The sequence below is a fragment of the Adiantum capillus-veneris genome, chromosome 8 (assembly GCF_014529385.1).
Source record: "Adiantum capillus-veneris isolate H3 chromosome 8, ASM1452938v2, whole genome shotgun sequence".
Lineage (NCBI taxonomy): Eukaryota > Viridiplantae > Streptophyta > Polypodiopsida > Polypodiales > Pteridaceae > Adiantum > Adiantum capillus-veneris.
The window spans coordinates 46227305-46254081 of NC_140938.1; the positions used below are offsets into that span (position 1 = coordinate 46227305).

The window sequence follows — 26777 nt, forward strand, 5'->3', positions numbered from 1 at the left end:
AGAAATTTAGGTGCACCACTATGATTTTCTAATGTAGCCTCCCACCTACCCCATAGATTGACAAAGGTTGCTTCATAAGAGGGATAGTCTTCAAGTGATACCTGCTTATGTCCAATAAGACATTTCCATAGTCCTTCAGAAGTATCACCTTGCCCGAACTTGGAGAGGAAGCTTGCTCGCAATCTCTCCCAATTGGACTTGATTTGGGGTTGCAAGGTCTCATACCATGCTTTAGCTTCTGCTTTTAGAACCAACGGGAAGGCTCGTAGCTTTACTTCCTCTTCATCTCTCCCGGATATGAGATGTGCCATCTCCAAGTTGTCAAGAAACTCTTGCGCATCTTCCCCACTTCTTGCATAGAACGTGGGAAAAGAACTTGACATTTTGTTTAGACTTTTTGAAATCTCTTTTTTTTAAAGAAACTTTTCTCTTACGGGCCGCACAAGATTATTGACACTATAAATCTGATTACATTAAAATGAAGATGTACACACCCATTGTTAATTCGTACTTTATCATAGGTAGAATAAATGGATTAATTGAAGCATTGATTTCATTGAGGCGAGTGGATCCAAATATCCTCCTTATGATAGATTGAAACCTAAACTTAGTTGCAATGATTATATGAATGGATCGCCGAGCAATAGGCCTAAAAGTTTCATTGTTTTGATCGTGATTCATGTGCTACTCCTCGTTGTTGGTTTGAAAACCTCGTTCCTTCATATGGCCCTTGAGTACCCCTTCACCACTCCTTGTTCCTGCCTTTAAAACAAAATGAAAATGTGAACATCAAAAGAAGTTTCATAATTGATGATTGGAAGTATAATTGGATTGGGTGATGCCAGTATTTCTCTAAGTCTTTCTGCACCAAACATAAAAACAATGCGTTGCTGGAAAAAGACTTTTCTATCGATGTGAACATTTACTCTAATGTATTGTGCAAAATGAAATGGATAGATGGGAACTCCATTGTTCATCACTAAAAAATTTGAAGGTAACTTGAAAATATGTTCCTTAGTGGGGGCACCACTTTATGAGGGCGAGTTTTTTGAAATGGGGCCTCTAAACCGAAACCAATGGGCCTACCCTCACAAAATGTTCGTAAAGAGGTACGCACACTACTTGGGGCACCACCTTCTTTTGGGAGTGGAGAAGGAAACCAAATCAAAATAACACTTGCACTCATCCACTCAAGCAATACACTTTGAAAACCCCCTTACTCTATATACACTTTGGACACTTGAACACCATCAACGATTATGCAACCCAATGCTGTGCATCAAAATGAAATATGCAATTTGTGGAATAGCATTCACCTCCTCCCCATAAGAATACCCATAATACATCAAAACTCTTCCTCTCTCAAGCACTCATCAAAAAATCATGCGCATAAGACTTGCCTCTCAAACACACAAAAGAATCACTTACATCAAACTAACACACTTTGCATAGAGAGCTCATCTCCATCTATGCAATGCCGTGACACAAATAAAATCACCATGAGAGGTAGCCACATGCATATGTAATGAAGCAAAAGAGAGTTGGAGTGAGAAATTTCTTTAGACCAATTGAATAAGTGTGGAGAAACAAACCAATGGTAAATTGAGAATAGAACACTTACTTGATTTCTCGCACACCTTTTAAGGGGAGGACAGACGCTTGCTAACCATCACGAATTGCGACACTTGAAAGTTTTGAAGATGATTTCATGATCATTAACATAACCATGAGAGAGATCATGATGTATTTACAAGTTATTGAGGTGCTACAAATGATTTATTGGGTTGATAGAGTAAGAGATTGTAGAATGGAAAGAGTGGAGAATAGAGTTGCACTTCCTCCAAAGAGGAGGGTTAGAAGGGAGGATGTGAAAGAGGGAGAGTTGGGGTTTTCTCTACTATTGATCAAGAAACAACATGAAGCTGAAAATATAGGTGTGTGTCCTTGAGTCTCTCCAAGGGGGGCTATTTATAGTTGTGTAGGAGTGGGATTATGCTACACTTAATTAGAGTAAGTGATTAGACCTAATTAAGTATCCTTTGACCACTCATTGAATATTGGACATACAAGGGACTATTTATTCACCAAAAATATCATTTTAGACCGTGAAGGCTCCATAGGGGTGCATAATGTAGGTGGGCCCCACCATGAGGCCCTACGGGTGGCTCCTGCGGGGTATCTCAACTTGTCTGTCTTGGCATTTAGAAAGCATCATTAGGTTGGTCCCATCACATGCAAGTGACCTTGAACACTCATTGCTCTTCTAGAAGATGAGTAAGGGAAAAATAAGATCTCACCCTCTTGATTTACTTGATTTACAGTTCCCTTTTGCTGCGAATCTGACAGATTTACACTATTTTGACCATAACTTTTTACCTGTAGCTCGGAATGACATGCTTCAAAAGGCAAAATTGACCTTCTCAACATGTTTGATATGAATTTGGACTATTCTTTACGCCCATGCACCAAGGAATTTGGTTTGGAAGGTCCACACTAGGCTAGGGAACCTTTTGCTTCCAAGTCTTCTTGTATGGGCCCTTTGCTTGTATGCATCCAAGGGGAATCATGCTTTTTCAAAAGGCTATGATGCTTAAACAAATAGAGGAGGGCCCAATATTATTTTCTTGTGAAAAGAATATACAATTGGAGTATTTTTGAAAGGAGAGAAACTATATGTATATTCTTAAGAGATATTGGGCCACCTATGTAGGGGGCATAGAAGACTTGTAGAGAGGGACCATAATCTTTGGTAAAGACAAGTGGAGAGTTGATTTCCATGGGAATTTATCTATATGGGGTGGAAGATGGATATATTATTTTTCTACTACTAATTCACAAGAGGTAAGAAAGTTTGGGGGTATATAGTTGGTTATTGTATGCTTATTCTATTTACAAAGCAAAAAAGAAAAGGGTGGTAATATAAATATATGAATAAGGTGACATTTTTTGGAAGAGTATAATGTATGCGTCGCCACAAAGGTTAAACGAAGAGGGGAAATTTACTCTAGATAACTTAATAGCGTAGAAAAATATATACACATATGAGGAAGAGGACGTTGAGTAGGCTGACAAATGTTGCAAAAAGATGGTTACCATTTTATGCCACTCATATTAGCCCTCCCCCAAGCCTAGAGATATTCATATCTTTAGGCGGACGGTGTTGCTTCTTTTTCTTCTTTTTTTTCTCTTTTTTTTGTCATTTTTCCTTTTCCACCTTTTTTTTTTCAATAGGAGGAGTGTCATGCACTCTTTTACTCCATTAGACCTGCTTTTCATTACCTCAATCCCATAAATCAGAGATGGGAGGGTTGCCTTGGGTATGTTCAGATTCCAAGGCTGGTTCTTCTTTGCACATCAAAGCTTTAAAAATAGGTGGAGCATTTGCCAAGCCGAAGGGAGCCATGTCAATTTGGAGCTTAGACGATGTAGGCAGATGACTGCCTATCAACGGATTGATACGTTGAAAGTAGGGCTTTAATCTCCATCCATTGACTCTGGTCTTGTGGAGTTTTCCTGATAAATCTGCTAATCTGTAACTACCATTCCCAAACATTGTTTTTATCATGAAAGGTCCCTCCCATCTTTGCAAAAACTTTTTGTCAAGTCGAGTATCAAGTCGGTTATCATAGCAAAGAACCAACATACCTTCCTTCAATCCTTTCCCCTTGAGCTTCTTGTTGATTTTATCCCTTTGGCTTGTCGCTTTGGTGATGTAGTGATCAATGGACTCTTCTCTAACTAGCTCAAGTCATTGGAGATCTAAGATCCTTTCATGTAGAACCTCTTTTGGTTTTTTTGCAACTCTTGCAAGAACGCGCAAGCTTGAGAGCTCTACCTCAATGGGGAGAAGTGCTTCCTGTCCATAAACTAGATGAAAAGGGGTGAATTGGGTAGATACCTTGAAAGATGTCCTATACACCCAAAGAGCAACCGTCAAATGGCGATCCCAATCATTAGGCCGGTCCACAACCTGCTTAGAAATGATCTTACATATCATTCCATTCACTTTTTCCACCAATCCATTGCATTGAGGATAGTAGGGTGTGGAATGCAGGTGTTTCACTTTTAACCTCCTCAAGAGATCATTCAGAAGGTCAGCCCTAAAACCCGGGCCTCGATCTGATAAGATTTTTAGGGGTGTTCCAAACCTACTACAAATATGATCAAAAATAAACTTTGATACCTCTTCAGCTGTGATTCGGGTTGTGCTTGTTGCTTCCGCCCATCGTGTCATGTAGTCAACACCCATGATGATGAAAACCTTCCCTGTAGAAGTACGAGGTAGGGGACCTATTGCATCCACACCCCACTTTTCAAAAGGGCCATAAGATATTATTGGGACTCGAGGCTCATATGTTAGTCGTCTATCCCCAGCAATTTGGCATGGCTTACATGCCTTACACCAATATTGGACATCACGATGTAAGCTCGGCCAAATAAACCCTGCTTGTAAAATCTTCCTACTTGTAATATCTTGAGAAAAGTGACCACCACAGACATCATCATGCATTAGGGAATTTCGGAGGTCATTTGGAGGGCCTTCTAAGAAAATGTATTTTTTGCACTCTCTCTCTAGAAAGAATGGCAAATAAAAGAGCTGGGTCTTTCACAGTAAAAGTTCAAAAAATGTACTTTAAGTAGATTCCTTACTCTTCTGAACATTCGTTCGTAGTGATTGAGGGATAATCCTCTTTTCAGTTGCATTGAATGAACCTCGTCAATATGGAGGGAATGAGGCTAACATGGAGGGACGAAGGCTCAGCCACTATTCAATTTCCATTAAACCTGCACATTTGGCTAATAGCACACTCCTCAAATGGCACAAATGTTACCCAGAAACGAGCCAAATATCACCTTCACATTGATTTGGACAATGAGTGCCAACCATTGATTAAGCACAGTAAAACAAATACACATATACCTCCCGCTTCCATAGACACGCTTAGAGCTCAGGGAGCTAAACACATAGATATCTGGACGAGAGGCTCTCTCTACCCTAAGAATCCAATGACTAATGCGTCTCCACCGTTTGTCAATCCTACAAGCTTATTGACCTTTGCTGGTGATGGAGAAAAGGGCCTTCTGGGTTATTGTAAATCTCTTACAAGAGAAGCTGAAACTTACAAGAGCATTCTCCAAGCTCAACAATGTGAGATTGTTCGCCTTTCACATTTACATTCTACAGATCAGGTTACCATTTTGCAACATAAAACAGAGGTACAAGAACTGAAAGGAAAGGTGCGAAGTTGTCAAATGAAGGACACCATCTTGGGTGGTCGTATCCGAAAGAAGAAATTGCGCAATCTTGAAACATTGCAGGTTGCATCAGGAGGTCTCAAGAAAAGAATCCGAGCATTAAGGTGATGCTTCTTGGTTGGCTACATTGTCTTAGTTAAGTAATCTTTTTGTTTTTTCTTGTTATGCATTGTTTTCATGTGCCTAAATAGTGTTAGTGAAGCAAATTTTCTGTTATTTACTTATGCATTGTCTTCATGTAGAGATTCAATCTATCCTGACAAGGAAAACATTGACCCCAAAGCCAATATAGGAAAGAGATTGAAGCCACTTATAAGTAGAAGCCTGGCAACAGATATAGTACATGACAAGAAGTTTAAGGTCCTACAACGAAATGTAGTGGACCGCTTTATTTCAGAGAACTCAGTGCCTGCAAAAGAGATACAAGGCACACTTGATTCACTTGTGTGTAAGAAGCAAAAGAAAAACATGATATTCGGCTATCCAAAAGTCTGTCTCATCCATCTCACTCTTTGTTAGGAGAGGGTAAAAATCCAAAATTCTAAACCATCAGCCTCAAGTGTTTGGAAATAGAGGCTTCAGCTTAAACGAGAGCACAGGGAGACTATCTTGGACAGCCCTTTCATATTAAAGCAACTTACAGTGGCCATGGAGCAAACATGGCATATGATGAGTTCAACAATATTTTTATGGACCTGCGGATATTACAGAAGAGAATGGTGGAGTTTTACAACATCACATTTGAAGAGTCACGAGGGTATTACATTTTGTGTTAAAACTGGATGAGTGTCAAGGACTGGAAGTTTTTATACTGGGAAAACTTGGCCCCAATACACATTAATGTTCAGACTTCGTGAATAAGGTGAAAAAGTAAAGGGCACCAAAGATGACCGTATCATATGACACAGAAACTGGCGACGCTAGTTAAGAACGGAGGAGAACAGACCAAGGACACGACAACAAAACCACCAGCTGAAGGGAAAGGAAAAGAGGCAGTGTCAACTAAGGAAAAAAGCCCATTAGCCCAGGTGGCGACAACAGAGAAAGATTTGGCCAAAAAGGCAATCTCTGAACCCCACATCTCTCAATTTCCATTACAACCCCACATCTTTGTTTGTATGTAGGATCTTGGAGTTGCTTGCTAAGCTAGAGAGCTGAGATGGGGCATTTGATGTGTCACTACACGACACGTCTCCCTTGAAAAGGGGACTTCATGAGTCCACTAACGAATGCTGGGGGAGGGCGACTTCATGAAATTTTGTAATTTATTTTGAAGACCAAGCATTTTGTAAGTAATTGCATTAGTTTACCCTAGAGCGGGACATCGTCCCTGCTGGTTGTGGGCAACCATGCATGAAGATGATACTTTTGCCGCAAGGTTGACATGATGGTAGATGCGGCCAAAGCTTGGATGTCAAGACAAGGGTCCTATGGGGCCAAGGCCCAACCTAGGGGGTCAGGGACCTAGGTCAAGGGCCTGGACAGGACCAGTGTGGACTAGGGATCCGCTTAGGGCAAGAGCTAGAGAGCTAGGCCTATATAAAGGGCCATAGGGAGGAGGAATCCTACGTCTTAGTCGCCTAGGTCTTACATTGGTATTAGAGCTCAGGGGGAAGGGAAGGGCTAGGGAAGAGGGAGTTGCATGATCTCTCTCTCTCTCTCTCTCTCTCTCTCTCTCTCTCTCTCTCCCACTCTCTCTCCTCCTCTCTCTCTCTCTCTCTCTCTCTCTCTCTCTCTCTCTCTCCTCTCTCTCTCTCTCGGAGTTCCATGGAGGTGGGTCGTGGGCAAGTTCCATGAGGATGTCCTCTTCTCGATTCTGCAGGGCAGGCATGGCCCCTTGTTGAGTACAAGCAAGGAATCTCGCTACCCGCGTGGGAGGGGCCGCTAACTCGAGAGTGGGCCGCCAGTCGACCTGTGCCTAATCAAGCCAGAGCAGGCTCGTTGGGAGCGCCTCCTCATGGGTAGAAAAATCACGCTACAAGTCCGTTAGCAAGCGAAGCCCGTATGGCGCACTCTCTTCCTCTGTCTTCTCCTGCGCAAGCGGCCCGCTGCCATCACTGAGTTTTTTTTTCTCGATGGCCTTCACACTTGGCCAAGGGCCAAGGACTTTGGGTTTAATTGATGAAGAACCCATTCACCCACAACACAGCCGAGCCTTGATGTTTTCAAGCTAGTTCGGAGCAGGGTCTTCAGAGTGCACGAGTATCTCTTCACCAAATTTTCCTGCGTATTCGATTTGCTGCAATTTTTGAATTTTTTGAAAATTTTTCCCCGAATCTACATAGGGCAACGCTTGGTTACGATTCTTTCATGCCATCTCAGTGCCACGACTGCCTAGTTTTGACAAGGCCTCAACTTGTCAAGGCATGCAAGGCATGTGAGCAAGATGACATCTACCACACTCATTTGGACGGGAAGGAATTAGCATCATGCCGATGGCAAGAAAAAATCGGCATAGCAAGGGCCTCAAGCATGGCTATTGGCACGGCCATATTATACGGCATGCTCAGCACAATCGAGAGGAAGCGAAGCAAAGTGCTTCCGCATCTTTGAAAAGAGATTTTCCAGGGTGTTTTTGTCCCAAAATCACCGATGATTTCACTTCGATCAAGGATTGCACTAGGCAACACAAAGTGTTAGCCAACTTTCATGAAAAAACTCAACCAATAGCATGTCTTGACGATGCTCCAAGGGATGTGCTAGTGGTATGACTGGACCAAGGTTCAACAAGAGCACAAGGATTCATACTAATCCACAGGTTTGAGGTTTCATGTTTTTAAGTTTTTCTCGTTTTATGTATGATGTCAATTGCAGGGGATATTCCAGATATTTGTAAAAGTTAATTCTTGCTTCAAGAATTATTCTTGTCCAATCAAGGTAGCCATGAATGATGATGCACCGCAAGTTGCTACCAATTGGTACTGTTATTCAATTGCATTCAGGAAAGTACATGCAATGCCTGCAATGGGTATGGTACAGATGTTGGCATGGCCGACTAATTCTTTTTATTTTTCTTTTCTTCGTTTACGTTTTCTTTGTGCCCTTAAGGTAAATATTTATATACCTCGGGTACGGCATTTTTCTCGACAAAGCCACAGAGTGGTGGGTATTAATTTCGATATACCACCATCATAAGCTGCACGATGGTACTTCCATCATGTTTTCACAACGAACAAGGCTCCACCAAGGCAAAGTTACCTAGCAAATAAGGGCAACGCCGGGCATGGTCGCTGACTTGGGGGAAGCAAGGATTCCGGCAGGAGGGCTCCATATCTACATATATGTCAGGGACAATATTTACGTATATCCCAAAGACAACGTAATCAAGCCAAGTAGGTACATAGTACATATTTTGCAAGTTTTTCTGCTTTTCAGTACATGGGGCCAATTCAACAAGGTTGATTACCAGTAAATGCTCAACAACGTCGACTTTCTTTTGCTCGGTAAATTGGCAAGCATATCTCTATGCTATGAGCATAGAAGTATTTATGTGAAGCACGGCTTTTATAATTGCTCAATTTCGTATTGAGACTTCGCACGTTTGGCATATGGTTTCACCATACAAAATTGGGAAGAAATAGGCAATGTGTTTGCAGGTTAATTCATATTGCATGTTATTTCATTATGTACCAGACAGGTGTATAGGATATACGATGGCGTCTGTGCAGATATGGCTATAAGACATTTTGGAACGAGTTTTTCCTTCCACATTTCAAGACAACTGGTTACAGCAACGACCAGGTTAGCCAAGTTCAAGTTTTTTCATGTTTACACTTTACTTGGCAATTACTGTCGTTGTGCAAAGAAAAGTGCTCTGGCAATTTCATATGAAGCAAAGCTTCGAGGAACTGGCAAAATAGGCAATATCACTCACAGAATCCCTTCCAGTCTAAACTATGCATAGCACTTATGGTTTTGGTTCTCACGGTTAATGCCATCACTCACAAAATCCCTACCAGTCTAAACTATGCATAGCACTAATGGTTTTGGTTCTCACGCAAGGGCTTACAATTATGCATGCAAGGCATGCTAGTGAGGTGGATTCAATTTCCCCACTTCATGCAATTACGCTTCCGCTATCACACTCGCAACTCTGTCAAGGACAGATTAAGGATAGATTGTTTAATATGATTGTTGGTTGCTATCAACACACAACACCAAAAGGAGCCCAATTCTAGGACTTATTTCACGAGCAATCATGACCCCTGCAAGGTAGGTGGATCGGAATGAGTTTTGTGTTTTTCTGTTACCTCTCTCGATGCAAGAGTCATACCGGAAAACTAGGGAATGCTTATACGATAAGATGCAAGTCAGGCATAAGATGTGTAAGAGCACATAGCTTGGGCACACACTCTAAAAACTTAAGGCAAGCTCCTCAGCCCAGCATGCTCTTCTTTTCTTCTCTATCTCTTATCTTCTAAGAAGCTTTTGATACATGTTTTGCTCGTGAGTCAGCTTGAGTCAAGGTACTCTAACTCACAGCTAGCACCTGGCCAAGATGCTACTCAAATTAATCTTCATCGGTTCGTCGATTGAACACTATTTTGCATAAGGACTATGAGCCAAACAGGCTAAGAGCCGTTGTCAGGCCAAGGGTAAGACCCACCTATTGGTATTCCTTGGATGATTGTTCTCAAGATCGAATAGCTCTACCCAGTGGAGTACACATTGACGTTAATTGACAAGGAAGAGTCTTGTCATTACGGAAGTTTAGGGTGTCTTTTTTGCACTACATGTTTTCAGTGCGACACTCAAGTTGAGTTTTTACTAATCTCATCAACAGCAGCAGCTGATCTCTACAGGAAAGTATAGATGCAGCAATCAGTTGTTGTCACACCATGGTTGTCCATAAGAGCTCGGCAGTTCACTTGTTTGGGTCTCCTGCTCTCTTTATAGCACTACGGAGTGTCTATGGACATACTGTTTTGGGGTAAGACTCACGGCGGGTGATTGCTACATCACCCCATAGGCATTAAGGATCACAGTTTGATCTGCATTGAGGATCATAGTTGATCTCTCCCAGTTATACTTTCAAGGAAAGACTTCCGCAATCTACCATGCGGTAGCAAACGAACACACTTTTCAAGTAGATTCCAATAATTCTGTACACGGTTGACTATGTTGGTTATCGTTATCTGCTAGTTGACCAATTTCTACAAGGCGTTTTACCAAGGGGTTTGACTACGTAGATTCTAAATCCAAGGGCTTGGATTGCAAAGGCAACACCCAGGGAACCCAGTGTAATGCTATTTGTTTTTTCAGGTAGGGGACGTGGTCCTCTCCATTTGAATACGGGTAAGTGAACATTACGTTCAAATCTCCAGGTACGCATCTATTGATTTGGTGTTATTCCATTTTTTATATGCTTTGCTCGAGTTTTCAAGAATAAGTACGCTTGAATGTTACAGAGCCATGCCAAGGGCATGTCGGCACAAATTATTTTGGACCAAGTGTCCAATCTATCTTTCAGCCTTATGCTCTTACGAACCTACTTGTAGGGTTTAATTTGGCACATGTTGTCACATGGGATACAACATGGTCTAGGAACTCAAGGAGTTCGGTTTAGCCAGTGGGTGGAGCAAAGAATGAGGGTCCCTCTCACTCTTGTCGCAGAGTATTTAGAGTTACCTCCACACACAAGTACCTCTTGTACTTGTAGGATGTTCTTTTCTCAGATATCTTTAGTTGAGACATATTCCACATGTGGCGAATATGACTCTCTGGAACTGACACTGGCACCCACTAGTTCAGATATGTGTTCCGACAAAGTCCCTAGGTGCTGGTCACATATGTTTTCTCGACCATTTTTAGCACGATGTATCAGGAGCAATTTCGTAGCCAACAATTGTCGGATACTTAGAATGACTTGTTAAGGTACAAGTACGGCTAACCAACATTACAGATGGTTGTTTATACATATAGCAAATGAAAAAGTTTCATTGTTTGTACCTAGAAGTGATCACTATTTCACCTTCTATTATGGTTCAGACGCTTCACCAAGGCTTGCACAAGATTGCAACTGAAAGTATTTAGTTTCTTTTCAGAACTATTTACATTCCTCTTTAAATGTGTGTTACGCGCATCACATTTTCCATAAGTATTGGCAAGGATCATTATGGATATACAGGTTCGGGTTTGTTTTTTCTAAATGCATGCACACTAGGTGTTACGGGCCATAGTGTTTAGCAAAAGCTGATTTGGAGCGGCATGCATATTCCTTAATTTGTTGCTTATAAAGCATTTTTCACTCTAAGTGCAATATCTTTAGGAGATTATTTTTGGGTCTACTAATCATCAATAGAGGTCATGGCTCGGTTTGGGCGTTTGTGGATTTTTTCAAGTTAACCACGATGGTTATTTCGGACATTGTTGATTCCTCACCAATGTTATACACTACTGTGATTCCCCGTTTACCAGTCATCTGGGACGACTGCCTGTAAGCCGTGAGGAAAACACACTTCAGTACTGTCAGTTATCCAACGGGATAGGCAGATTACAAAGAGTAATCTTGTGCTCAAGGATAAGCAAAGTGCGTACGTTAGCACCAAGCGATCCAATTAGTAAGCATTTATTGCTCTTCATGGAGTTTACTTACTATCAGTTAATGCATGTTGCGACTCGGTAGTCTCTTAATGTATAAGTCAGGTTCTCAACCTTGACACTCGTTAGGGTGGGGTTGTTTACTGATGAAATTTGAGAACAAGTCAAGGACTTACACTTGGCTAATGACTTAGGTCAGCAAGTTACTTTCACAGAAAGTGAAAAGAGGTACTCTTCAGGTACATCTTTGCCATGTTAACTCGTTTAGCATGCTCATGTACGTTCTAAATAGAGTTTATACACTAGATTGTTGCAAATGGACAGCAATGTGGAAAATCAAGATGTTACTCTTGGTTTCATTGAACCTCCTGCGGAACCGTGTTCCGGGCAACGAAACAGCTAGATCCTTGAGGGATGCCACTTGGAAACATTAGTGTTTTTAAGAAGAAATTCTCCACTTTTGTTTTCGAGGACGAAAACTCTTCTTAAGGGGGGAGTAATGTCAGGACAAGGGTCCTACGGGGCAAGGCCCAACCTACGGGGTCAGGGACCTATGCCAAGGGCCTGGACGGGACCAATGTGGACTGCGGATCCGCTTAGGGCAAGAGCTAGGAGCTAGGCCTATATAAAGGGCGGTAGGGAGGGGGATCCTATGTCTTAGTCTCCTAGGTCTTACATTGGATCTCACACCACCTGGTGAGATTTCTCTGTCATGAGCAATAAATAGCGATTGCCGAGATGACAAATGTAGGGCAAGGGCCCACCAAATCCCAACCGATAAGTTTGAATGGGACAATTAACCTTGACTGGAGCTTACTCTCCATGCATGTTGTGTGGGTCATTGATTTTTTGGCAAATTGTGCATGCTTTGAGATGTGTGGATTCTGGATTGCATGACTTAGGCCAGTAATAGGACAATGTTGATGTTGTCGAGTACTTTGTGAAACCCTAGATGCCCAAATATGTAGTACTGAATGTAAAGTTTGTCAAACTGTTTGGGTATGTGGATTCTTGCAAGGTGGTCTTGTTTGACGCAGTACATGATGTGATCCTAACAATCTGCTGTAAGCTCCTAACAATCTCTTGTATCTTGTTGAAATTGTTGTAAGGTTCTAAGTACTGCCTGTTGTATATGCTCTACCCGTGATTAGCCATCGATGACATAATTAGTGATGCCCTTTCAATAGTTGAGCACTAGCAAAGCTATTCCTCATCATTCGCCTAGGCTTGAGAGATGCACCCATTGCTATGTAACTGTTGTTGTGTACAGCCTTTTCTGGGATTGGCGGCGGCCATTGTAGGGTATTGCCCCGTTGCCAACAATGCAATAGGCCTTGGGGGCATCTGCCAAGGATCAAAGTTATGCAACAACGCTAAGTACATCCCACCAGGGCATCCCGAGCATGCCTCCGTGCTGGCAATAGCATCGGCTGAGAGGAGCTAGTAGGCAAGGCAAATCTGAATCCAACACACGCTTTCTAAGCGTAGAGACAAACACCACAAAAAGTCCTTCCTCACCTGATCAAAGTCATGCAACTCCCACGAGGGCATCTCGACCATACCTCCCTGCTTGCAATAGCTTCGGCTGAGAAGAGCTAGTGAATCCAACACACACTAGACCAATCTCTAAGCGTAGAGACAATGCACCACAAAAAGTCCTTCCTCACCTGATCAGTTTAGTAATCCAACAGGATACTAGGGGACCCTCTAGTCATCTCATTCATGACATCCAGGGGGCTTCTCGTCGAGACCCTCTCATTGATGAGCTCCCAAATATGCATGCTCAGGAGAAAGCTGCATCAAGCAATTGGACCAGACAATCCTCTCCCCAAAGCATGTAAATTCTAACATAAAAAGTACAACACTTCAAGCAATCAATTAAAAGAAGCAGATCGGACTTCTGCTTGAGGGATTCAGCAACGCTCCACAAGCATTCATGGTGTTTGCCTTTGATTGTTGAGAGAGTAGGCAATTACAGCAGTGTCTTGAGGTATGCCCCATGTGGAAAGGACAAAGAAGATCACGTGCAAAGTAAGGGCGTGCCTCCAAATCAGATCATGAACACTTGCATCTAGTCCCTACTGCACAGCAACGGCACAGCATCTTGATAGCTTAGTGGAGGGTCAACAGGCTGCCTGAGGAAGACGATGGTGCATGATGTAACTTCAAAATGGAAGATTGAGAGGGGCCCCCTCGCAGAGGAGGAAGCCCTTGCCAAAAATTCAGAGTATGGTGCTTCATCTGGGCCGAGCACACGGTATTCTTTAGTAAAAGGCGAAAGAATAGTTCGCTCTGTGCTCAACCCGCACCTTAACCCAGGAAGGAGCAGGCCTCAGCATAGTGATATTTGATGAGCATTTTCATGGGGATAAGAACTTTGGAAGGGCTCATAGAGGTCTCTATTTCCAAAATTTTAATGTAGGCTCTATCATTCTTAACCTCTTTACTTAACATGCGGTATCAACACTTCCATTAGTCTAGGTTTGGATCTTGAAGGCTAGTTGCATGGGCATACACTCCCCATGCTACATCTGTAGTGTCGATTTCAAATAATCTTGTGTGTGTTGTTTCAACAAGGTAACGGTGCTCTATTCTCTGGGGGGGCAATTGATTTTGGGCTCAACATTTGCTTACTGCTGCAAGGTCACAAAAGCTCAAGAAGTTCAAAGAGGGAGGAAAGAGTATCTCTTTTCTCACCTATGATGGCACCCTTGGTGCTACCGACAAAGTATTGGCCTTCATCCAACAAATTGATGATGCCTTTGGAGACGAGGGCTTCACGGAGTCCTCCAAGCTACACCATGTAGCTATGCACTTCCAAAAATCGGCTCGTCAATGGTGGGCTGGCCTTCGTGGCAATGGCAAAGCCCCAAAGACATGGAAAACTCTACGAGTTTCCATCATGAAGCAATTCCTTGCAAAGCGATGCAAAGGACAAAGTGCTCATCGAATGGCAGAGTTTAAGGCTTCTCTCTCATGAGTCTATCCACAAATATGTGGACAAGTTTTGGGATTTACATCTCAAGGCTACTGTCTTTCAAAAGATTGTTGAGCAAAAACAACAATTCTATGCGAGATTACCTGAAGAGATGGCCGAGTATGTCAACTCTCAACGGCCTAACTCTATCAGCGAAGTAATCCACCATACCATGGTTTCTTCATGCATCAATTTCCAACAAGAGGTTAGACGGAATGTCAAACCCATGGAAAATAAAGACAAAAGTGATGCAAAGGGAAAAATTAATGCCCAAATTTTTTCCCACAGCCATTCCAATAACAACAACAACAGTTGGTCCAAGGAGAAAGGAACTTACAAAGGTAAAAATAAACTCTCTCCTTACGAGCTTGAAACTTTTCTCAAGGATCACAAATGTTTTCAGTGTGGGGAGCAAGGACATGGCTGTCGTTCTTTGCCCCAAAAGAAATGCTCGCAATGAGACTCCTAGAGCTTCGACTATCGAAGTTCCAAAAGAGGATACTCATTGTAGAGGATCACCTCTCTCCTATGCTTGGGGAAAGGTAAGGGAGCATGATGCTTTCATCTTGTTTGATCCTGGTTCTACTCTCAACTTCATATCAATGGAGTTGGCCACCAAGTTGGGCATTCAAGCTTTTGAGATGGGAGATGCAGTAACTGTCGATGCCGCTTTCAAGGGACAACAAGCCTCCGTTACTCCCTTGATTGGGAAGTTGAGGCTTCATATCCAAAGCTATGTCGACAAAGAAGACTTCTTTATCTCTTCTCTCCAACATGAGGATAGTATCCTAGGGATACCATGGTTCAATTGCATGGCTGCCAACATGAAGTTCCCTGAAAGGAGAATCTACTTCACCTACAGGGGAAAGAATATGTATATAGATGCTAATGAGTCTGGTCGTACTATACCACTTGTAAATCCTCTTGCCCTTGATAAATCAATGAAAAGATCAGTTTCTATGTACATGATTTTTGTCAAAGAATCCCTAAAAGGTCCTAATGTTTCATCAAAGGTGAATGGTAAGAATCAAGAAGAGTTAGACTTGTCTAACTTTCTAAAAGGATTCCAAGATGTGTTCATTGATGATATCCCTATGGACTTATCTCCAAAACGAGGGGATGATGACCATCAAATTGAGCTCCTATCAGGAAGCTCACCGCCTAACAAACCTCCCTATTGAGTTTCACAAGCTCACCAAGAGGAAATCATGAGGCAAGTACAAGAATTGGTAGACAAAGGAATGGTGAGGCCTACTATCCTCTTCCTTTTGCTCTCCAATCCTTTTAAAGCAAAAGAAAGATGGTATATACCGCATGTGTGTGGACTATCGTGCACTAAACCATATCACTATCAAAAACACATTTCCCGTACCTCGGGTAGAAGGTGTGTTTGATAAGCTATGTCATAATAATCAATATCTAATTCTCCTAAATGATTTTCTCATATTAAACTGATCATTTAATGTGGGGAAGTGCCAGGGGAGAAAAAGCTAGAATATTGGTTAAGCTAGCAGACCGGCCACAGTAGGGATCCAAAGGAGGGAAAATAGGGATCCAAAGGGGGGGCCATCTGCAAAAGATCCATGTGCAACAATGGGCTAAAAAGACCCTAAGGTTCAGCCCATTAAGACTTCCAAAATGCTAAGGTTCCAAAATTCAAAGGTTGTGTCCAAAGGGTTAAAGCTTAGGGGGAATTGGATGCTTTATGTGCTCTCCAAAGTCAACACACATCCCTATACATGAGGGGGTGAGCCCTAAAGGTAGGGGATGAGAGAGAAATTCACACACACACACACACACACATGCTCCCTTTACACAAAGGGAATTAGGGACACATGTCAGCTCCCTAGCCCAGATGCCCACAAGGTGTGCCCAATTCCTGCTGGATGGCCTTGGAGGTGGACCAATGAGAATTAAGCTAGAGTAAATCTAGTTTAATTAATTTAAAAACACTTAATAAAAGAACCAATGAGAATTAAATCTAGATGTTGTTTTGGTGTCGAAAGACCCTCTCTTCTATTCCTTGCAATTAATGGTATTCGAGCCGCGGGTACAGTAGCTTGAGTGCTTTTTCTAAAGGGGTAAAGAGGAGTAGCAACTAGGACTTGAAGTGCCAAAGTACACCTAAAAATTTTACACCTAAAGGTTGTTAGAATGGCTGACAATAGTACAGAGAGTGAAATTAATGTTGATAACTTTGATTTTGCTCATGAGCAACAAGCTACTAATGATGCTTCAATGCTTGTTAACTATCTTGTTTCTAGGCTTCAACAAGCCATGGGCAATCCATCTCTCCAAAGTGAAGTGCAACGGCAGCTTCGTGCTCACGGGATTCTCCAAGCTCATCACCATGACGAGAGAACACCTAGGAAGCCTCCTTGTGATACTACCAAAAGAGGTCTCTCTCCGATTCGGGAAGAAGAAGAGAATCCATATGAAGGACTCAAGAATTTACTTCTTGATGATGCATCTCTTTCCCAAAGGAGAACTCAAGAGCCTCCACCGAAGGAACGAGAAAGAAGCGAGTCTCCCGCCACCTCGGCGGAGATGGCTCCACGAAGACGGCAGGCTAAATGCTCTCCATCACCACCAACGCGGAGAAGACCATCACACTCTTCTCCATGCCATAATTCAAAGAGGGATGATAAAAAGCAAGAGAAGAAAAAGGTGAGAAAGAGGACACCCTCTTCTCCATCTTCTTCATCCTCTTCCTCTTATGAAAGCGATGGTGAAGACGACAAAGATCAAGACAAGAAAAAGGCAAGAAAGAGGTCACCCTCTTCTCCACCTTCTTCAAATTCTTCATCTTCTGAAGAAAGTGATGGTGCAACATTTGAACCATCAAAAAGAAGAGGCCATAGGAAATCCTATGCGGCATGGAAGAGGTCATCCAAATTGAAGAAATTCAAAGAGGGAGGGAAGAGCATCTCTTTCCTTACCTATGATGGTACCTTTGGTGTTACGGACAAAGTCTTGGCCTTTATCCAGCAATTTGATGTGGCGTTTGGAGATGAGGGCTTCACGGAGTCCTCCAAGCTACGCCATGTAGCTATGCACTTTCAAAAGTCTGTCAGACAATGGTGGTCTAGCCTACGAGCCAACGGTGAAGCTCCACGAACAAGGAAAGCTTTAAGAGCTTCCATTATGAAGCAGTTTTTGGCCACCGATGCCAAAGACAAAGTACTCACCGAATGGAGAAGCTTAAAGCTCTCTCCCAATGAATCCATCCACAAATATGTAGACAAGTTTTGGGACCTACAACTCAAAGCCACTGTCTTCAAAAAGTTGGATTTTGCAGAACACAAGCAACAATTTTGTGCGGGCTTAACTGAAGAAATGGCGGAGTATGTCAACTCCCAAAGGCCACGTACCATATCGGCGGTAATACACCATACTATGGTGGCCTCTCGAATCAATTTCCAAACGGGGGCTAAAAGAAATAATAAGCCCACGGAAAACAAGGGTTCCAATGAGCCTAAGGGGAAGGACAATGTCCAAAAGTCTCCTAAGGGCAACTCCAACAAAGCTAAAGAGAAGGGAGTTTACAAAGGTAAGAATAAACTCTCTCCTGAAGAGCTTGAGCGTTATCATAAGGATAACCGGTGTTTCAAGTGCGGCGAGCAAGGGCATGCGTACCGTGCTTGTCCCCAAAACAACAACCGCCAAGATCCTCCTAGAGTTTACTTGGTTGAAATGCAAGAGGAGGAGACTCACCAACCTCATCACAAAGGATCTCCTCTATGCCATGCTTGGGGAAAGTTAAGAGAACATGATGCTTTTATTCTCTTTGACCCTGGTTCTACTCATAATTTTATATCTATAGAGTTGGCCACCAAGCTAGGCATACCATCCTATGAGACGGGAGATGTCCTACCCGCAGACAGTGCCTTCAAGGGGCAAGAAGCTTTAGTCACTCCCTTACTTGGGAAATTGAGGCTTCATGTCCAAGGCTATGTGGACAAAGAGGACTTCTTTATCTCTCCTCTCAAGCATGAGGATGTAATCCTAGGGGCACCATGGTTTGACCGCCTGGCTGCCGATGTTAAGTTTCCTGAAAGGAGAATCTCCTTTAAGTTCAGGGAAAAAGACATATATATAGATGCTAAGGAAATGGGTAACACTATCCCCATTGTACATACACCAGCTTTCAACAAGTCAATAAAGAGCTCTATTTCCGTGTACATGATTTTTGTTAAAGATTCTCAAAATGAACCTAATGCTTTAGCAAAAGAAAATAAAAGCAACTGTTGAGCCAGCAGAGGATCACACCCGCATTTTTGCTCACACCCCTCATTATGTAACCATTGATTGTAATAAATGTCTTTCCGACATTAATTTTGATTTGAGCCATTCATTAAGTAACGGGACTCAATTGAGTTTCCAGCTTGTAATCCCGACGTAATTTCACCTGCTGATGTAAATAATTAGAGATGTTTTCACCTCCAAGGCTGAGGTATATAAGCCAAAGTTTTGTAACCTAAGGGAGATTCAATTATTAATCAAAGTGAGTTTTGGAGCGCCGTGACTGTGTCTGAGAGAGAGAGAGAGAGAGAGAGAGAGAGTCTTATCTCCTTGCTACGCGAGCTACGGGGCCGCCATTGGAGAAGCGACACCACCATTGTGTTAGCAACGGTGAGAGCTACGCACAGATACCAAGAGTGCGCGCTATCGGCTTCTACGTGTGGTAAGTTCCTACGAGCTTCGGTGTGAGTTTTCTTCCAACTCGTGTGTCTGAATAGAGCGTGCAGCATATCTATAGAACCACAACGAGTAGAGCTACACATTAGTACCATCGGGGTCAAGTTTCGGTCACCTGTATTTTTCGGCCTGTCTTCATACGCGTTTACCGCACGGAGTGGTTATAGGTTGATTTTGCAGTTCAAGTATTTAGGGTGTTGTTTTTACCTAGTGTATAGACTTCCCCTTGAGTTTGAGATCGATTCGATGATTCTAGATCCTGTTTCGTATAGCATTCGTTCGTAGTACGGATTTCAGTCACTTGCGTGTTTTAGAACTTAGATTTGATTTCCTTAGTAGTGATTGTCATTAGAAGGTCGAGTAGGTGATTTGACACCCACCTAGTTGTTTCCATGCGCCTGCGGGTCAAGCTTCGTCCTCGTCTGACAAATTCTGTTGTTGGTTGAGTTCTCGCTATTTAGCTTCCGCTAGCGGCGTAACCGCCCTAACATTTGGCGCCGCTGCCGGGGACGAGAGCCCTAAGTAGGTGACCTTAGACTAATCCTACGAGGTGAGTCGTATAAACTACTTTGTATACTTTAGTTAGAAAAGATCTAGGAGTGGTGGACTCCGAAGGTCTCGAGAGATACTAGGAAGTGGGGTATTTCTGGGTCTTCCGTGTTGACAGTATTTTTAGTTTAGCTTAGATTAGATTGTTTTTGATGGTGTTTAAGTGGTTGTTGACATAAAAAGCATTTGCTACTCCTTGTGTGGTAGTAAATCTCTTTATATTTTCAATTGCAAAAAATCCATTTTATGATTAGAAGTAGCTTAGGTAGGGCCTGATTTGATCCTGATCTAGAGCTATCAATTGGTGTTCTATTTGCTTGATGTGTTTGATTGCATGTTAGATCACTGAAAAAGTCACTTTGATAGTGAAATATGCAATAAACAAAGTTCAGAAAAATTTTCTGTGTAACTGATTGTTGCTGAGCACTTAGAAGAGCTATTGGAAGAGTTCTGTGCTGAAAAGCTGGAAATCTGCAGCTTTAGACATCATACGCGTATGATGTCTTAGGACCTAAACAGAGCCTAAAATTGAAAATTTGACATTGCCAGAGTGTTTAGAAGGGGGGTTTTACCCTAAGATCAACTTAAAACAAGAGCATTAACACTCAAAGAAACCCAAAACGACAAGTCGGAGTCCAAGAAACGCAAAGAATAGGAAATTTTGGATTCAAATCTTGTTTTTACATTCAAACCTGACAAAAACACTTGAAACTCAATTATAAACATTGGAGAAGGCTTAAAACCAAAATAGTCAAAATCTGTGAAAAAAGACATCATACGCGTATAATGTCTTTTGGCACTTCCACTGCTTATATTTGAAATCTGACCTGACAAGATTGTTACAATCACTGTTGGAAGCATAAATATCAAGTTTGGACCCAAATTGATGAAAAAGACATCATACGCGTATGATGTCTTTGACCTAATTTTGGACATATTTTGATACTTTGCTAACACAGATCCATTGTAATAGCTATCTAGAGGCTATATTTCAAGTTTCATCCCATTTGGATCACAATTGACCCAAAAAACAAGTCAAAAGCGGAAAATTGCCAAGAAAAGCCTAAATTAGCCATAACTTGCTCAAACAGAGTTCAAACTGAATTTTGTGAGTGAACAGAGCATAAAGGGGTCACTGAGAGTGAGCATAACCAAAATAGTCAAAATCTGTGAAAAAAGACATCATACGCGTATAATGTCTTTTTCAGCATAACAGTAACAAAATTCTCACCTGATGAAACAGAAGTTATCCCACTGACAAGATTAAACAATTGACCAAGCATCAATTAGTTTGGATCAATTCTGACCACAAAAACTTGGGGAAAACAAATTGCCGAGACGGAAAAGTTACAGTCCTTTAGGGGAATTGATGAATTTGAGATCGGGCAGGAATCTCCGGAATAATCAACCAAAACAAGGGGAACCAGCAAGTGTCATATCAACCGAGGGAAGTGTAAACCAAAGTTGGGTGCAACCATTAGAGCCGATCTTTGAAGGAAGTGTCTCTGATACTTCTTCGGAGAGATCTTACGAGATTTTCACCGAAAACTTGGAACACTTGAACCTGAACAACAGAGAAAATATGGCAGCAGGATCATCAAACCCTTCCGCCACCATGAAGCTATTGTTCATAAAATACCAGTACGACAATGAGCAAGGTGCCAAGATCTACAAAGATGGAATGGACCGCTATTGTGTAAAGATAGAAGATAGACCTAGTGAGTTCAAGGACTTAGTGCCTGTGAGCTATAGCGGAGATAGATATCTAGATGACGAGGGTACCATGTACTTGGTAGTCCTAAACCCTAACATTGTGGACAAGTGGGGATTGATGGGCACCAAAGCCAAAATAGATGAAGAACTTGAGGAGAAGGCACCAATAATGAACTTCCCTAATGCGAGGTTAAGAAGAGAGAATGAAACTACAAGGATCAACACTGATAACATCTATGTGGGGCTGTACAAATATAATAATGGGGAGCAAGATCTCTATTATAGATGTGAAGAACCCTACACCGGAGAGTTGACAGACAAAAAAAGACTCTATGTCTTTACCTACACAGAGGGATCGGAAGTGAAAATTGCCGCTTACGATAAGTATGGAAGGCAATACTCAACAATGGGCAAGAAAGAATTAGAAGGATATACATACTTTGGGGGACCACTACATCAGTATTATGTTACTTCTAGCTCACATAGACCAGCACCAACAAATGGAGTGCGAAACTCAATGACAACAGGAGGACAAAGAACTCAGGTTGCTGACTCTTTCAGTCAACCTTGGGACTCGAAGCTCGGACCAATGGGATCATTACATTCCAGAGAGTCAATGGAGACGAATCGAGGTAGTGCTGTTCCAATCCCCACCTATACCACTCCAGGTCCAAGGTTTGAAGCGGAACCATCACATTTACCTCCTAGTAGTAGATTCAGGGCGGGGGAACCGACAAGGGTAACCCATGAAGTCCATGATGCTAGAGAAAGCTTTAGCCGGGATACAGGAGCAATGAGATTGGTAGCAGATCATAGACGTATGAGACCATCTCAAGTAGCCAAGTGTATGCCAAAGAAGTATGGTGGTTCAGGAGATCCGTATGCACATGTGTCACTCTTTAAGCAAGTCTTAAGAGCTGAGCAGATAACAGATTTCCATACACAATACGAGGGATTTGGTCTTACTCTAGAAGGTACTGCATTGACATGGTTTCAACCAATGGACATAGGGGGATTCCATGACATTGACCATTTGCTAAGAGAGTTTGCTGAGGAATTCTCAAAACGAGGGATTAAGCACAATACGGTCTCACAAATATATGCTTTTAAATAGAGAGAACACGAAAAAGTGAAGGAAGCGTCACTTCGCTTCAAACAATACATTGAGAGATGTCCAGTACGTGAACGACCACAAGATGACAGACTATCTGTTCTCTTTATTGAGGGACTGAGAAACGACACTCTCAAGAAGGACTTGCACTTGAAAGCTTGTACAAGTTTCGAGCAAGTAACGAGAGAGGCATTGTACTTAGTGGATAACTGTACGGTTTATGGAGAGGTGTCAGCGGATACAGATTTTGCATCCAGTAGCTCCTCCTCCGTAGCGAGCGAGACTACCACTAAAAAGAATGTTCAAACAACAACCATGCCAAATGTAGAGCAAATGATAGAAGATGCTCTAAAAAGGATGGCACCATACCAAAAACCATTGCCAAAACCACTGAAATGGTGTGCGATTGAGCAAAAATGGACAAATCATCCAACAGAGGAGTGTTATTACAACAAAGGGTATGTAAGGGAGCGCCAGTATGCACCTCCTGCTCGATTAGCACCACCTCAGATACATCCAGTACCTCGATACCCAACGGGAAATGTACCAGGACCTATGGGGATAGAAAGACCTCAACCGGTATTGGGACAACAACCACCTTTACCAGGAGCAAGACCAGTGGGCATTAGATATGCACCAACCTTAGAGAATCAAGAAGAACAAGCCTTAGTGCCTGTTCAAGCCTATTATGAAGAATCGGGTGCACACATGTCTCCGACAGTTTATTACCCACCAGAAGAACCAAAACAACCAGAACCATGGGGCATGATGGGGAATGTTGGAGTACCAACAATTACAAGTGCTTCTGATGAAGAGAGATACAATATGGATGCAAGAACCTTGATGTTCATAGCTCATGGAGGGTTAGCAGGACAGAGACCATCATATCCACAAAGGACGAATCAAATGGGACCAAGACCAACACTAGGACCTTGTTACAAGTGTGGAGGTGACCATCTGATGAATGTTTGCCCACATACGGAAATCATTAGAATTAACGCTTATTGCACTGAGTGTGGGGTTACTCACTTCATTGAGGATTGTTCAAAGAATCCAAACAAAGTGCAAAAGACGACATTGAATATGCTAGAAACTATTCCTACCAGCAGTGGGTCTGAAAATGAAACTCTGATACCAACGCAAGTTGTTACTAGAGCTCAAGCTAAGAAAACCACTAGAGAACCTGAGAAGGGAAAGTTAGCGACTGAAGTGGTTAGTCAAGGACCGCGGAGTCAGAAAAACACATGGAAAGTTAGAAAAGCACGCATGAAGTTGAGAAAAGAACGTGAAGATGCTATTCTAGCTGAGGAACTAAAGCAAACTAAAGCTAGATTAGAAAAACTTGAGAGTCAAAACGGGAAACGAGAGATGAGCCCGGAAAGGACGAAACAAAAGAGTATCAAAGAAACAACGAGCTTAAGCTCCGGGGGATCAGTGCTAGTCGACAAAGTACACGAACCATTGGACGCACTGATGAGAGCTTACGAAGCTAGGTTAAGGAACAACCAAACACAAGAATAGAGGTGGATGACATACCCAAACGCGGAATTGGAAAAGCAGAGACTTGAAATGTGCCAGAGAATGATCGAGACTGCACAAGCCTTATTAGAACCACCAAAAGAAACAATGAATTGTGGAAAGGAAAACCCAATTCAGCAAGAGACTATCGTTTCACGGGTAGCTGAAAAGACTCCTAGTGCACAAAAGCCTGAAGATACACAAAAGGATGACCACATAGTATTGAACACAACCGATCAGGAGATAGAGAGTTTTCATCCAGTCATACAGAGGATTTACGAAAAAGATGAGGATTACAATGAATTTTGGAAACAAGTGAGAGAGGCAAACTTTGCAAACGAGCTAAGTTGCCAAGCTAATCAGACAAATTGGGAAAAGGACATCAGGAATCCTCCCATAGTGGAATTTGAGGCAGGATCTCAAGTGGACTTGGATCTGCAATCTTACTGGGGAGATGGGGGCTCTGTTAGAACAATGGAGAGCAAACCTCATTCACTGAAAACCTTACCTTCATACTTAGGAGAGTATGAAGCAAAATCCGAGATTAGAGCACTTCCCTCAAGAAAAATCTCATCAGAAAAAGTCATGGACTCGCAAGGATTGATAGAGATTTTGTCAACACCAGTGACATGCACTATCACTCTAGCTGAGCTTTTGAGGCTAAGACCACATATGTGGACCACTGTAGGAAAATGCTTGGAGAAATTCGGGATAACAGACCCAACATCGAGACTGCAAGAGAGCATTGAGGAGCTGAGCAAGCCACAAAAGAACGCTAAGCCGGTACCCTTAAACAAGGTCGGAGAGTATTGCGAAGGTGAAGAGGGGAATACAACCTTACTAGTTGAATTCCAAGGAGTGAACACGATGGCAATACTAGACAGCGGAGCTGGGGTAGCCATTGCTACAAAAGAAATCTGGAAAAAATGGGGGAAACCAGCAATAAGGAAGACTAGGTTGAAACTCCAATTAGCAGATGGACACATGGAGAAACCTATGGGGTTATTAGAGAAAGTTGTAGTGACTTCTTGCGGCATTGAATACGAACATACTTTTGCTATTGTCGATTTTGGCAAGGAGAATAACTATGATATCATACTGGGAAGACCATTCATGAGACAGTTGAAAATGGTCCAAGATTGGGGCTACGATCACATATACTTGAGAAATATGGAAACCACTACACGTGTGAACCTGAAAGACCATAGCTACAAAGATGTGAACCGAACACCGGTAGAGGAGTTTGATTCAGCTACTTTGGCGGGATCCGAATTTCCAGCTTGGTTAGGTAAACCCAAGGAGTTATGGATGTGTGGAGCTTCGAAATGTGGAAGTCTGAAACGAGAAGAATGTGTTTTAGAAAGGGCTATCGAAGACGAAACTTATGTAAGAGAACCCTTTCCAGAGGACACGTTTGAACCATTAGAGTGGACACACATTCTAGCAACCCTAGATGTTTGTGCAATTCCGGAAGGTCCCACAACGAAATTTTGCGACAAGGACGGGTACGACGTGGTTCCGTATTTCATGTTGAGAACTGTACTCAAAAAAGAAACTGAAAAGAACAATACACTGGAAAAGGAAGATGAAGAAGAGGTGTTTCACGACATTCCCAATCATCCAGAGTGGGGAAATGAAGCAGACAACGAGTCAACGGACAATTCAAGCGGAAACGAAGAACCTATAATGGATGTCCGATTTTATGATTTTCCGAACCAAACTAAACAACGCCAGAAACACTATAGAGCAAAGAAAAAAACAAAAGGGGTTAGAACCAATCCGATACCTAGAATAAGAGGAAAAAATCAATTCCTAATGCTAGTAAAGGCTGAAGATTGTGTTAAGTATAAGATTTCTGAAAGAATGAGAGGCAGAGATCAAAAGAGCTTACGAAAAGACAAAAGAGGCTCAAGAAATCAAGTTCAAAATAATGGAACGGAAACTGAAACAGAAAGATCAGAAAAGAACAAGCGCAACAGAGAATACACGGAGTCCAAGTTAGAACGTAGAAACAAGTACAGAGAGCTCAAGAAAACTCTGAAAGAAGTTTGGACTACAGAAATTGAGAGTGGAGAGGACAAAAACGCCAAAATCAAGGAAAACATGGATGTTCCCTCTCACTATAGGAAATTCACAATAGAGGATAGGAAGGTGATATTAACCCCACCTATTCGAGAGAGGAAGGAGAACGAATCTTATGACGGACCGGAGGATGCAAAAAAAATTGATTTAGCAGCTCCAGGTGAGACGCCTAGACCGGTGTACATAGCCACAGATTTGTCTCCAAGCGAGGAAGAGAGACTTTTGAGTCTTCTCAGAGAGTATAGGGATGTGTTTGCATGGTCTTATAAGGACTTAAAGGGAGTTGACCCATCGATATTCCAACACTCAATCCCACTGAAACAAGACGCAAAG

General features: G+C 42.3%; 1 non-coding gene across 1 annotated transcript; it reads right to left on the reverse strand.

Moving 5' to 3' along the window:
- Window positions 1-13984: 13984 nt before the first annotated feature.
- LOC147452072 (U5 spliceosomal RNA) lies at window positions 13985-14108 on the reverse strand. The gene has a single exon (XR_015189047.1). It is a non-coding gene; the product is annotated as a U5 spliceosomal RNA (small nuclear RNA).
- Between the last annotated feature and the right edge of the window lie 12669 nt (window positions 14109-26777).